A 12,781-nucleotide genomic window follows, 5' to 3' on the forward strand; every position below is an offset into this window, starting at 1 on the left:
GTTAGAGCCGAAAAAAAACAAGAAAAGCAGGGTTAGAGCGGAAGAAAACCAAGAAAAGCCGGGTAAGAACGGAAGAAAACCAAGAAAAGCCGGGTTAGAACGGAAGAAAACCAAGAAAAACAGGGTTAGAGCCGAAAGAAAACAAGAAAAACAGGGTTAGAGCAGATGAAAACCAAGAAAAGCCGGGTTAGAACGGAAGAATACCAAGAAAAACAGGGTTAGAGCCGAAAAAAACCAAGAAAAACAGGGTTAGAGCCGAAGAAAACCAAGAAAAGCAGGGTTAGAGCGGAAGAAAACCAAGAAAAGCAGGGTTAGAACGGAAGAAAACCAGGAAAAGCCGGGTTAGAACGGAAGAAAACCAAGAAAAACAGGGTTAGAGCCTAAAAAAAAACAAGAAAAACAGGGTTAGAGCAGAAGAAAACCAAGAAAAACATGGTTAGAGCGGAAGAAAACCAAGAAAAGCCGGGTTAGAACGGAAGAAAACCAGGAAATGCAGGGTTAGAGCAGAAGAAAACCAAGAAAAACAGGGTTAGAGCCGAAAGAAAACAAGAAAAACAGGGTTAGAGCAGAAGAAAACCAAGAAAAACAGGGTTAGAGCGGAAGAAAACCAAGAAAAGCCGGGTAAGAACGGAAGAAAACCAAGAAAAACAGGGTTAGATCAGAAGAAAACCAAGAAAAGCAGGGTTAGAGCGGAAGAAAACCAAGAAAAGCAGGCTTAGAGCCGAAAAAAACAAAGAAAAACAGGGTTAGAACAGAAGAAAACCAAGAAAAGCCGGGTTAGAACGGAAGAAAACCAAGAAAAGCAGAGTTAGAACGGAAGAAAACCAAGAAAAACAGGGTTAGAGCCGAAAAAAACCAAGAAAAACAGGGTTAGAGCAGAAGAAAACCAAGAAAAACAGGGTTAGAGCTGAAAATAACCAAGAAAAACAGGGTTAGAGCAGAAGAAAACCAAGAAAAGCCGGGTTAGAACGGAAGAAAACCAGGAAAAGCCGGGTTAGAACGGGAGAAAACCAAGAAAAACAGGGTTAGAGCCAAAGAAAACCAAGAATAGCCGGGTTAGAGCGGAAGAAAACCAGGAAAAGCAGGGTTAGAGCGGAAGAAAACCAAGAAAAGCCGGGTTAGAGCGGAAGAAAACCAAGAAAAGCAGGGTTAGAACCGAAGAAAACCAAGAAAAACAGGTTTAGAGCAGAAGAAAACCAAGAAAAGCAGGGTTAGAGCGGAAGAAAACCAAGAAAAGCAGGGTTAGAGCCGAAGAAAACCAAGAAAAGCAGGGTTGGAGCGGAAGAAAACCAAGAAAAGCTGGGTTAGAACAGAAGAAAACCAAGAAAAGCAGGGTTAGAACGGAAGAAAACCAAGAAAAGCAGGGTTAGAGCGGAAGAAAACCAGGAAAAGGAGGCTTAAAGCCGAAAAGAACCAAGAAAAACAGGGTTAGAGCAGAAGAAAACCAAGAAAAGCCGGGTAAGAACGGAAGAAAACCAAGAAAAAAAATGTTAGAGCATTAGAAAACCAAGAAAAGCAGGGTTAGAGCGGAAGAAAACCAAGAAAAGCAGGGTTAGAGCGGAAGAAAACCAAGAAAAGCAGGCTTAAAGCCGAAAAAAACCAAGAAAAACAGGGTTAGAACAGAAGAAAACCAAGAAAAGCCGGGTTAGAACGGAAGAAAACCAGGAAAAGCCGGGTTAGAACGGAAGAAAACCAAGAAAAGACGGGTTAGAACGGAAGAATACCAAGAAAAACAGGTTTAGAACATAAGAAAAGCAAGAAAAGCCGGGTTAGAACGGAAGAAAACCAAGAAAAGCCGGGTTAGAGCGGAAGAAAACCAGGAAAAGCAGGCTTAAAGCCGAAAAAAAACAAGAAAAACGGTGTTAGAACAGAAGAAATCCAAGAAAAGCCGGGTTGGAACGGAAGAAAACCAAGAAAAGCCGGGTTAGAACGGAAGAAAACCAAGAAAAACAGGGTTAGAGCCGAAAAAAAACAAGAAAAACAGGGTTAGAGCCGAAAAAAAATAATAAAAACAGGGTTAGAGCAGAAGAAAACCAAGAAAAGCCGGGTAAGAACGGAAGAAAACCAGGAAAAGCCAGGTTAGAACGGAAGAAAACCAAGAAAAACAGGGTTAGAGCCGAAAGAAAACAAGAAAAACAGGGTTAGAGCAGAAGAAACCAAGAAAAGCCGGGTTAGAACGGAAGAATACCAAGAAAAACAGGGTTAGAGCCAGAAAAAAACCAAGAAAAACAGGGTTAGAGCAGAAGAAAACCAAGAAAAGCCGGGTTAGATAGGAAGAAAACCAGGAAAATCCGGGTTAGAACGGAAGAAAACCAAGAAAAACAGGGTTAGAGCCGAAAAAAAACAAGAAAAACAGGGTTAGAGCAGAAGAAAACCAAGAAAAGACGGGTTAGAACGGAAGAAAACCAAGAAAAGCCGGGTTAGAGAGGAAGAAAACCAAGAAAAACAGGGTTAGAGCCGAAGAAAATCAAGAAAAACAGGGTTAGAGCAGAAGAAAACCAAGAAAAGCCTGGTTAGAACGGAAGAAAACCAAGAAAAGCCGGGTTAGAACGGAAGAAAACCAGGAAAAGCAGGCTTAAAGCCGAAAAAAAACAAGAAAAACGGAGTTAGAACAGAAGAAAACCAAGAAAAGCCGGGTTGGAACGGAAGAAAACCAAGAAAAGCCGGGTTAGAATGGAAGAAAACCAAGAAAAACAGGGTTAGAGCCGAAAAAAAACAAGAAAAACAGGGTTAGAGCGGAAGAAAACCAAGAAAAGCCGGGTAAGAACGGAAGAAAACCAAGAAAAGCCGGGTTAGAACGGAAGAAAACCAAGAAAAACAGGGTTAGAGCCGAAAGAAAACAAGAAAAACAGGGTTAGAGCAGAAGAAAACCAAGAAAAGCCGGGTTAGAACGGAAGAATAACAAGAAAAACAGGGTTAGAGCCGAAAAAAACCAAGAAAAACAGGGTTAGAGCCGAAGAAAACCAAGAAAAGCAGGGTTAGAGCGGAAGAAAACCAAGAAAAGCAGGGTTAGAACGGAAGAAAACCAGGAAAAGCCGGGTTAGAACGGAAGAAAACCAAGAAAAACAGGGTTAGAGCCTAAAAAAAAACAAGAAAAACAGGGTTAGAGCAGAAGAAAACCAAGAAAAGCAGGGTTAGAGCGGAAGAAAACCAAGAAAAGCCGGGTTAGAACGGAAGAAAACCAGGAAATGCAGGGTTAGAGCAGAAGAAAACCAAGAAAAACAGGGTTAGAGCCGAAAGAAAACAAGAAAAACAGGGTTAGAGCAGAAGAAAACCAAGAAAAACAGGGTTAGAGCGGAAGAAAACCAAGAAAAGCCGGGTAAGAACGGAAGAAAACCAAGAAAAACAGGGTTAGATCAGAAGAAAACCAAGAAAAGCAGGGTTAGAGCGGAAGAAAACCAAGAAAAGCAGGCTTAGAGCCGAAAAAAACAAGAAAAACGGTGTTAGAACAGAAGAAATCCAAGAAAAGCCGGGTTGGAACGGAAGAAAACCAAGAAAAGCCGGGTTAGAACGGAAGAAAACCAAGAAAAACAGGGCTAGAGCCGAAAAAAAACAAAAAAAACAGGGTTAGAGCCGAAAAAAAATAATAAAAACAGGGTTAGAACAGAAGAAAACCAAGAAAAGCCGGGTTAGAACGGAAGAAAACCAGGAAAAGCCAGGTTAGAACGGAAGAAAACCAAGAAAAACAGCGTTAGAGCCGAAAGAAAACAAGAAAAACAGGGTTAGAGCAGAAGAAACCAAGAAAAGCCGGGTTAGAACGGAAGAATACCAAGAAAAACAGGGTTAGAGCCGAAAAAAACCAAGAAAAACAGGGTTAGAGCAGAAGAAAACCAAGAAAAGCAGGGTTAGAGCGGAAGAAAACCAAGAAAAGCAGGGTTAGAACGGAAGAAAACCAAGAAAAGCAGGGTTAGAGCGGAAGAAAACAAGGAAAAGCAGGCTTAAAGCCGAAAAAAACCAAGAAAAGAAGGGTTAGAGCAGAAGAAAACCAAGAAAAGCCGAGTTAAAACGGAAGAAAACCAAGAAAAACAGGGTTAGAGGCGAAAAAAACCAAGAAAAACAGGTTTAGAGCAGAAGAAAACCAAGAAAAGCCTGGATAGAACGGAAGAAAACCAAGAAAAGCCGGGTTAGAACGGAAGAAAACCAGGAAAAGCAGGCTTAAAGCCGAAAAAAAACAAGAAAAACGGTGTTAGAACAGAAGAAAACCAAGAAAAGCCGGGTTGGAACGGAAGAAAACCAAGAAAAGCCGGGTTAGAACGGAAGAAAACCAAGAAAAACAGGGTTAGAGCCGAAAAAAACCAAGAAAAACAGGGTTAGAGCGGAAGAAAACCAAGAAAAGCCGGGTAAGAACGGAAGAAAACCAAGAAAAGCCGGGTTAGAACGGAAGAAAACCAAGAAAAACAGGGTTAGAGCCGAAAGAAAACAAGAAAAACAGGGTTAGAGCAGAAGAAAACCAAGAAAAGCCGGGTTAGAACGGAAGAATACCAAGAAAAACAGGGTTAGAGCCGAAAAAAACCAAGAAAAACAGGGTTAGAGCCGAAGAAAACCAAGAAAAGCAGGGTTAGAGCGGAAGAAAACCAAGAAAAGCAGGGTTAGAACGGAAGAAAACCAGGAAAAGCCGGGTTAGAACGGAAGAAAACCAAGAAAAACAGGGTTAGAGCCTAAAAAAAAACAAGAAAAACAGGGTTAGAGCAGAAGAAAACCAAGAAAAACATGGTTAGAGCGGAAGAAAACCAAGAAAAGCCGGGTTAGAACGGAAGAAAACCAGGAAATGCAGGGTTAGAGCAGAAGAAAACCAAGATAAACAGGGTTAGAGCCGAAAGAAAACAAGAAAAACAGGGTTAGAGCAGAAGAAAACCAAGAAAAACAGGGTTAGAGCGGAAGAAAACCAAGAAAAGCCGGGTAAGAACGGAAGAAAACCAAGAAAAACAGGGTTAGATCAGAAGAAAACCAAGAAAAGCAGGGTTAGAGCGGAAGAAAACCAAGAAAAGCAGGCTTAGAGCCGAAAAAAACAAAGAAAAACAGGGTTAGAACAGAAGAAAACCAAGAAAAGCCGGGTTAGAACGGAAGAAAACCAAGAAAAGCAGAGTTAGAACGGAAGAAAACTAAGAAAAACAGGGTTAGAGCCGAAAAAAACCAAGAAAAACAGGGTTAGAGCAGAAGAAAACCAAGAAAAACAGGGTTAGAGCTGAAAATAACCAAGAAAAACAGGGTTAGAGCAGAAGAAAACCAAGAAAAGCCGGGTTAGAACGGAAGAAAACCAGGAAAAGCCGGGTTAGAACGGGAGAAAACCAAGAAAAACAGGGTTAGAGCCAAAGAAAACCAAGAATAGCCGGGTTAGAGCGGAAGAAAACCAGGAAAAGCAGGGATAGAGCGGAAGAAAACCAAGAAAAGCCGGGTTAGAGCGGAAGAAAACCAAGAAAAGCAGGGTTAGAGCGGAAGAAAACCAAGAAAAGCAGGGTTAGAGCGGAAGAAAACCAAGAAAAGCAGGGTTAGAGCCGAAGAAAACCAAGAAAAGCAGGGTTGGAGCGGAAGAAAACCAAGAAAAGCAGGGTTAGAACAGAAGAAAACCAAGAAAAGCAGGGTTAGAACGGAAGAAAACCAAGAAAAGCAGGGTTAGAGCGGAAGAAAACCAGGAAAAGGAGGCTTAAAGCCGAAAAGAACCAAGAAAAACAGGGTTAGAGCAGAAGAAAACCAAGAAAAGCCGGGTAAGAACTTAAGAAAACCAAGAAAAAAAATGTTAGAGCAGAAGAAAACCAAGAAAAGCAGGGTAAGAGCGGAAGAAAACCAAGAAAAGCAGGGTTAGAGCGGAAGAAAACCAAGAAAAGCAGGCTTAAAGCCGAAAAAAAACAAGAAAAACAGGGTTAGAACAGAAGAAAACCAAGAAAAGCCGGGTTAGAACGGAAGAAAACCAGGAAAAGCCGGGTTAGAACGGAAGAAAACCAAGAAAAACAGGGTTAGAGCCGAAAAAAAACAAGAAAAACAGGGTTAGAACAGAAGAAATCCAAGAAAAGCCGGGTTAGAACGGAAGAAAACCAGGAAAAGCCGGGTTAGAACGGAAGAAAACCAAGAAAAGCCGGGTTAGAACGGAAGAAAACCAAGAAAAACAGGTTTAGAACATAAGAAAAGCAAGAAAAGCCGGGTTAGAACGGAAGAAAACCAAGAAAAGCCGGGTTAGAGCGGAAGAAAACCAGGAAAAGCAGGCTTAAAGCCGAAAAAAAACAAGAAAAACGGTGTTAGAACAGAAGAAATCCAAGAAAAGCCGGGTTGGAACGGAAGAAAACCAAGAAAAGCAGAGTTAGAACGGAAGAAAACCAAGAAAAACAGGGCTAGAGCCGAAAAAAAACAAAAAAAACAGGGTTAGAGTCAAAAAAAAATAATAAAAACAGGGTTAGAACAGAAGAAAACCAAGAAAAGCCGGGTTAGAACGGAAGAAAACCAGGAAAAGCCAGGTTAGAACGGAAGAAAACCAAGAAAAACAGGGTTAGAGCCGAAAGAAAACAAGAAAAACAGGGTTAGAGCAGAAGAAACCAAGAAAAGCCGGGTTAGAACGGAAGAATACCAAGAAAAACAGGGTTAGAGCCGAAAAAAACCAAGAAAAACAGGGTTAGAGCAGAAGAAAACCAAGAAAAGCAGGGTTAGAGCGGAAGAAAACCAAGAAAAGCAGGGTTAGAACGGAAGAAAACCAAGAAAAGCAGGGTTAGAGCGGAAGAAAACCAGGAAAAGCAGGCTTAAAGCCGAAAAAAAACAAGAAAAGAAGGGTTAGAGCAGAAGAAAACCAAGAAAAGCCGGGTTAGAACGGAAGAAAACCAAGAAAAACAGGGTTAGAGGCTAAAAAAAACCAAGAAAAACAGGTTTAGAGCAGAAGAAAACCAAGAAAAGCCGGGTTAGATAGGAAGAAAACCAGGAAAATCCGGGTTAGAACGGAAGAAAACCAAGAAAAACAGGGTTAGAGCCGAAAAAAAACAAGAAAAACAGGGTTAGAGCAGAAGAAAACCAAGAAAAGACGAGTTAGAACGGAAGAAAACCAAGAAAAGCCGGGTTAGAGCGGAAGAAAACCAAGAAAAACAGGGTTAGAGCCGAAGAAAATCAAGAAAAACAGGGTTAGAGCAGAAGAAAACCAAGAAAAGCCTGGTTAGAACGGAAGAAAACCAAGAAAAGCCGGGTTAGAACGGAAGAAAACCAAGAAAAACAGGGTTAGAGCCGAAAAAAAACAAGAAAAACAGGGTTAGAACAGAAGAAAACCAAGAAAAGCCGGGTTAGAACGGAACAAAACCAGGAAAAGCTGGGTTAGAACGGAAGAAAACCAAGAAAAACAGGGTTAGAGCCTAAAAAAAAACAAGAAAAACAGTGTTATAGCAGAAGAAAACCAAGAAAAACAGGGTTAGAGCGGAAGAAAACCAAGAAAAGCCGGGTTAGAACGGAAGAAAACCAGGAAATGCAGGGTTAGAGCAGAAGAAAACCAAGAAAAACAGGGTTAGAGCGGAAGAAAACCAAGAGAAACAGGGTTAGAGCCGAAAAAAACCAAGAAAAACAGGGTTAGAGCGGAAGAAAACCAAGAAAAGCCGGGTAAGAACGGAAGAAAACCAAGAAAAACAGGGTTAGATCAGAAGAAAACCAAGAAAAGCAGGGTTAGAGCGGAAGAAAACCAAGAAAAGCAGGCTTAGAGCCGAAAAAAACAAAGAAAAACAGGGTTAGAACAGAAGAAAACCAAGAAAAGCCGGGTTAGAACGGAAGAAAACCAAGAAAAGCAGAGTTAGAACGGAAGAAAACCAAGAAAAACAGGGTTAGAGCCGAAAAAAACCAAGAAAAACAGGGTTAGAGCAGAAGAAAACCAAGAAAAACAGGGTTAGAGCAGAAGAAAACCAAGAAAAGCCGGGTTAGTACGGAAGAAAACCAAGAAAAGCCAGGTTAGAACGGGAGAAAACCAAGAAAAACAGGGTTAGAGCCAAAGAAAACCAAGAAAAGCAGGGTTTGAGCGGAAGAAAACCAAGAAAAGCAGGGTTACAGCGGAAGAAAACCAAGAAAAGCAGGGTTAGAGCGGAAGAAAACCAAGGAAAGCAGGGTTAGAACCGAAGAAAACCAAGAAAAACAGGTTTAGAGCGGAAGAAAACCAAGAAAAGCAGGGTTAGAGCGGAAGAAAACCAAGAAAAGCAGGGTTTGAGCGAAAGAAAACCAAGAAAAGCAGGGTTACAGCGGAAGAAAACCAAGAAAAGCAGGGTTAGAGCGGAAGAAAACCAATGAAAGCAGGGTTAGAACCGAAGAAAACCAAGAAAAACAGGGTTAGAGCCGAAAAAAACCAAGAAAAACAGGGTTAGAGCCGAAGAAAACCAAGAAAAGCAGGGTTAGAGCGGAAGAAAACCAAGAAAAGCAGGGTTAGAACGGAAGAAAACCAGGAAAAGCCGGGTTAGAACGGAAGAAAACCAAGAAAAACAGGGTTAGAGCCTAAAAAAAAACAAGAAAAACAGGGTTAGAGCAGAAGAAAACCAAGAAAAACATGGTTAGAGCGGAAGAAAACCAAGAAAAGCCGGGTTAGAACGGAAGAAAACCAGGAAATGCAGGGTTAGAGCAGAAGAAAACCAAGAAAAACAGGGTTAGAGCCGAAAGAAAACAAGAAAAACAGGGTTAGAGCAGAAGAAAACCAAGAAAAACAGGGTTAGAGCGGAAGAAAACCAAGAAAAGCCGGGTAAGAACGGAAGAAAACCAAGAAAAGCCGGGTTAGAACAGAAGAAAACCAAGAAAAGCCGGGTTAGAACGGAAGAAAACCAAGAAAAGCAGAGTTAGAACGGAAGAAAACCAAGAAAAACAGGGTTAGAGCCGAAAAAAACCAAGAAAAACAGGGTTAGAGCAGAAGAAAACCAAGAAAAACAGGGTTAGAGCAGAAGAAAACCAAGAAAAGCCGGGTTAGAACGGGAGAAAACCAAGAAAAACAGGGTTAGAGCCAAAGAAAACCAAGAAAAGCAGGGTTTGAGCGGAAGAAAACCAAGAAAAGCAGGGTTACAGCGGAAGAAAACCAAGAAAAGCAGGGTTAGAGCGGAAGAAAACCAAGGAAAGCAGGGTTAGAACCGAAGAAAACCAAGAAAAACAGGTTTAGAGCGGAAGAAAACCAAGAAAAGCAGGGTTAGAGCCGAAAAAAAACAAGAAAAACAGGGTTAGAGCGGAAGAAAACCAAGAAAAGCCGGGTAAGAACGGAAGAAAACCAAGAAAAGCCGGGTTAGAACGGAAGAAAACCAAGAAAAACAGGGTTAGAGCCGAAAGAAAACAAGAAAAACAGGGTTAGAGCAGAAGAAAACCAAGAAAAGCCGGGTTAGAACGGAAGAATACCAAGAAAAACAGGGTTAGAGCCGAAAAAAAACAAGAAAAACAGGGTTAGAGCCGAAGAAAACCAAGAAAAGCAGGGTTAGAGCGGAAGAAAACCAAGAAAAGCAGGGTTAGAACGGAAGAAAACCAGGAAATGCAGGGTTAGAGCAGAAGAAAACCAAGAAAAACAGGGTTAGAGCCGAAAGAAAACAAGAAAAACAGGGTTAGAGCAGAAGAAAACCAAGAAAAACAGGGTTAGAGCGGAAGAAAACCAAGAAAAGCCGGGTAAGAACGAAAGAAAACCAAGAAAAACAGGGTTAGATCAGAAGAAAACCAAGAAAAGCAGGGTTAGAGCGGAAGAAAACCAAGAAAAGCAGGCTTAGAGCCGAAAAAAACAAAGAAAAACAGGGTTAGAACAGAAGAAAACCAAGAAAAGCCGGGTTAGAACGGAAGAAAACCAAGAAAAGCAGAGTTAGAACGGAAGAAAACTAAGAAAAACAGGGTTAGAGCCGAAAAAAACCAAGAAAAACAGGGTTAGAGCAGAAGAAAACCAAGAAAAGCCGGGTTAGAACGGAAGAAAACCAGGAAAAGCCGGGTTAGAACGGGAGAAAACCAATAAAAACAGGGTTAGAGCCAAAGAAAACCAAGAATAGCCGGGTTAGAGCGGAAGAAAACCAGGAAAAGCAGGGTTAGAGCGGAAGAAAACCAAGAAAAGCCGGGTTAGAGCGGAAGAAAACCAAGAAAAGCAGGGTTAGAACCGAAGAAAACCAAGAAAAACAGGTTTAGAGCGGAAGAAAACCAAGAAAAGCAGGGTTAGAGCGGAAGAAAACCAAGAAAAGCAGGGTTAGAGCCGAAGAAAACCAAGAAAAGCAGGGTTGGAGAGGAAGAAAACCAAGAAAAGCTGGGTTAGAACAGAAGAAAACCAAGAAAAGCAGGGTTAGAACGGAAGAAAACCAAGAAAAGCAGGGTTAGAGCGGAAGAAAACCAGGAAAAGGAGGCTTAAAGCCGAAAAGAACCAAGAAAAACAGGGTTAGAGCAGAAGAAAACCAAGAAAAGCCGGGTAAGAACTTAAGAAAACCAAGAAAAAAAATGTTAGAGCAGAAGAAAACCAAGAAAAGCAGGGTTAGAGCGGAAGAAAACCAAGAAAAGCAGGGTTAGAGCGGAAGAAAACCAAGAAAAGCAGGCTTAAAGCCGAAAAAAACCAAGAAAAACAGGGTTAGAACAGAAGAAAACCAAGAAAAGCCGGGTTAGAATGGAAGAAAACCAGGAAAAGCCGGGTTAGAACGGAAGAAAACCAAGAAAAACAGGGTTAGAGCCGAAAAAAAACAAGAAAAACAGGGTTAGAACAGAAGAAAACCAAGAAAAGCCGGGTTAGAACGGAAGAAAACCAGGAAAAGCCGGGTTAGAACGGAAGAAAACCAAGAAAAGCCGGGTTAGAACGGAAGAAAACCAAGAAAAACAGGTTTAGAACATAAGAAAAGCAAGAAAAGCCGGGTTAGAACGGAAGAAAACCAAGAAAAGCCGGGTTAGAGCGGAAGAAAACCAGGAAAAGCAGGCTTAAAGCCGAAAAAAAACAAGAAAAACGGTGTTAGAACAGAAGAAATCCAAGAAAAGCCGGGTTGGAACGGAAGAAAACCAAGAAAAGCCGGGTTAGAACGGAAGAAAACCAAGAAAAAGAGGGCTAGAGCCGAAAAAAAACAAAAAAAACAGGGTTAGAGCCGAAAAAAAATAATAAAAACAGGGTTAGAGCAGAAGAAAACCAAGAAAAACAGGGTTAGAGCCGAAAGAAAACAAGAAAAACAGGGTTAGAGCAGAAGAAACCAAGAAAAGCCGGGTTAGAACGGAAGAATACCAAGAAAAACAGGGTTAGAGCCGAAAAAAACCAAGAAAAACAGGGTTAGAGCAGAAGAAAACCAAGAAAAGCAGGGTTAGAGCGGAAGAAAACCAAGAAAAGCAGGGTTAGAACGGAAGAAAACCAAGAAAAGCAGGGTTAGAGCGGAAGAAAACCAAAAAAAGCAGGCTTAAAGCCGAAAAAAAACAAGAAAAGAAGGGTTAGAGCAGAAGAAAACCAAGAAAAGCCGGGTTAGAACGGAAGAAAACCAAGAAAAACAGGGTTAGAGGCGAAAAAAACCAAGAAAAACAGGTTTAGAGCAGAAGAAAACCAAGAAAAGCCGGGTTAGATAGGAAGAAAACCAGGAAAATCCGGGTTAGAACGGAAGAAAACCAAGAAAAACAGGGTTAGAGCCGAAAAAAAACAAGAAAAACAGGGTTAGAGCAGAAGAAAACCAAGAAAAGACGGGTTAGAACGGAAGAAAACCAAGAAAAGCCGGGTTAGAGCGGAAGAAAACCAAGAAAAACAGGGTTAGAGCCGAAGAAAATCAAGAAAAACAGGGTTAGAGCAGAAGAAAACCAAGAAAAGCCTGGTTAGAACGGAAGAAAACCAAGAAAAGCCGGGTTAGAACGGAAGAAAACCAAGAAAAACAGGGTTAGAGCCGAAAAAAATCAAGAAAAACAGGGTTAGAACAGAAGAAAACCAAGAAAAGCCGGGTTAGAACGGAAGAAAACCAGGAAAAGCCGGGTTAGAACGGAAGAAAACCAAGAAAAACAGGGTTAGAGCCTAAAAAAAAACAAGAAAAACAGTGTTATAGCAGAAGAAAACCAAGAAAAACAGGGTTAGAGCGGAAGAAAACCAAGAAAAGCCGGGTTAGAACGGAAGAAAACCAGGAAATGCAGGGTTAGAGCAGAAGAAAACCAAGAAAAACAGGGTTAGAGCGGAAGAAAACCAAGAGAAACAGGGTTAGAGCCGAAAAAAACCAAGAAAAACAGGGTTAGAGCGGAAGAAAACCAAGAAAAGCCGGGTAAGAACGGAAGAAAACCAAGAAAAACAGGGTTAGATCAGAAGAAAACCAAGAAAAGCAGGGTTAGAGCGGAAGAAAACCAAGAAAAGCAGGGTTAGAGCAGAAAAAAACAAAGAAAAACAGGGTTAGAACAGAAGAAAACCAAGAATAGCCGGGTTAGAACGGAAGAAAACCAAGAAAAGCAGAGTTAGAACGGAAGAAAACCAAGAAAAACAGGGTTAGAGCCGAAAAAAACCAAGAAAAACAGGGTTAGAGCAGAAGAAAACCAAGAAAAACAGGGTTAGAGCAGAAGAAAACCAAGAAAAGCCGGGTTAGAACGGAAGAAAACCAGGAAAAGCCAGGTTAGAACGAAAGAAAACCAAGAAAAACAGGGTTAGAGCCAAAGAAAACCAAGAAAAGCAGGGTTTGAGCGGAAGAAAACCAAGAAAAGCAGGGTTACAGCGGAAGAAAACCAAGAAAAGCAGTGTTAGAGCGGAAGAAAACCAAGGAAAGCAGGGTTAGAACCGAAGAAAACCAAGAAAAACAGGTTTAGATCGGAAGAAAACCAAGAAAAGCAGGGTTAGAGCGGAAGAAAACCAGGAAAAGCAGGGTTAGAGCCGAAGAAAACCAAGAAAAGCAGGGTTGGA

The sequence above is a fragment of the Coturnix japonica genome, unplaced genomic scaffold (genome assembly GCF_054131305.1).
Source record: "Coturnix japonica strain WE unplaced genomic scaffold, WE-NBRP24 Scf043, whole genome shotgun sequence".
Classification (NCBI taxonomy): Eukaryota; Metazoa; Chordata; class Aves; order Galliformes; family Phasianidae; genus Coturnix; species Coturnix japonica.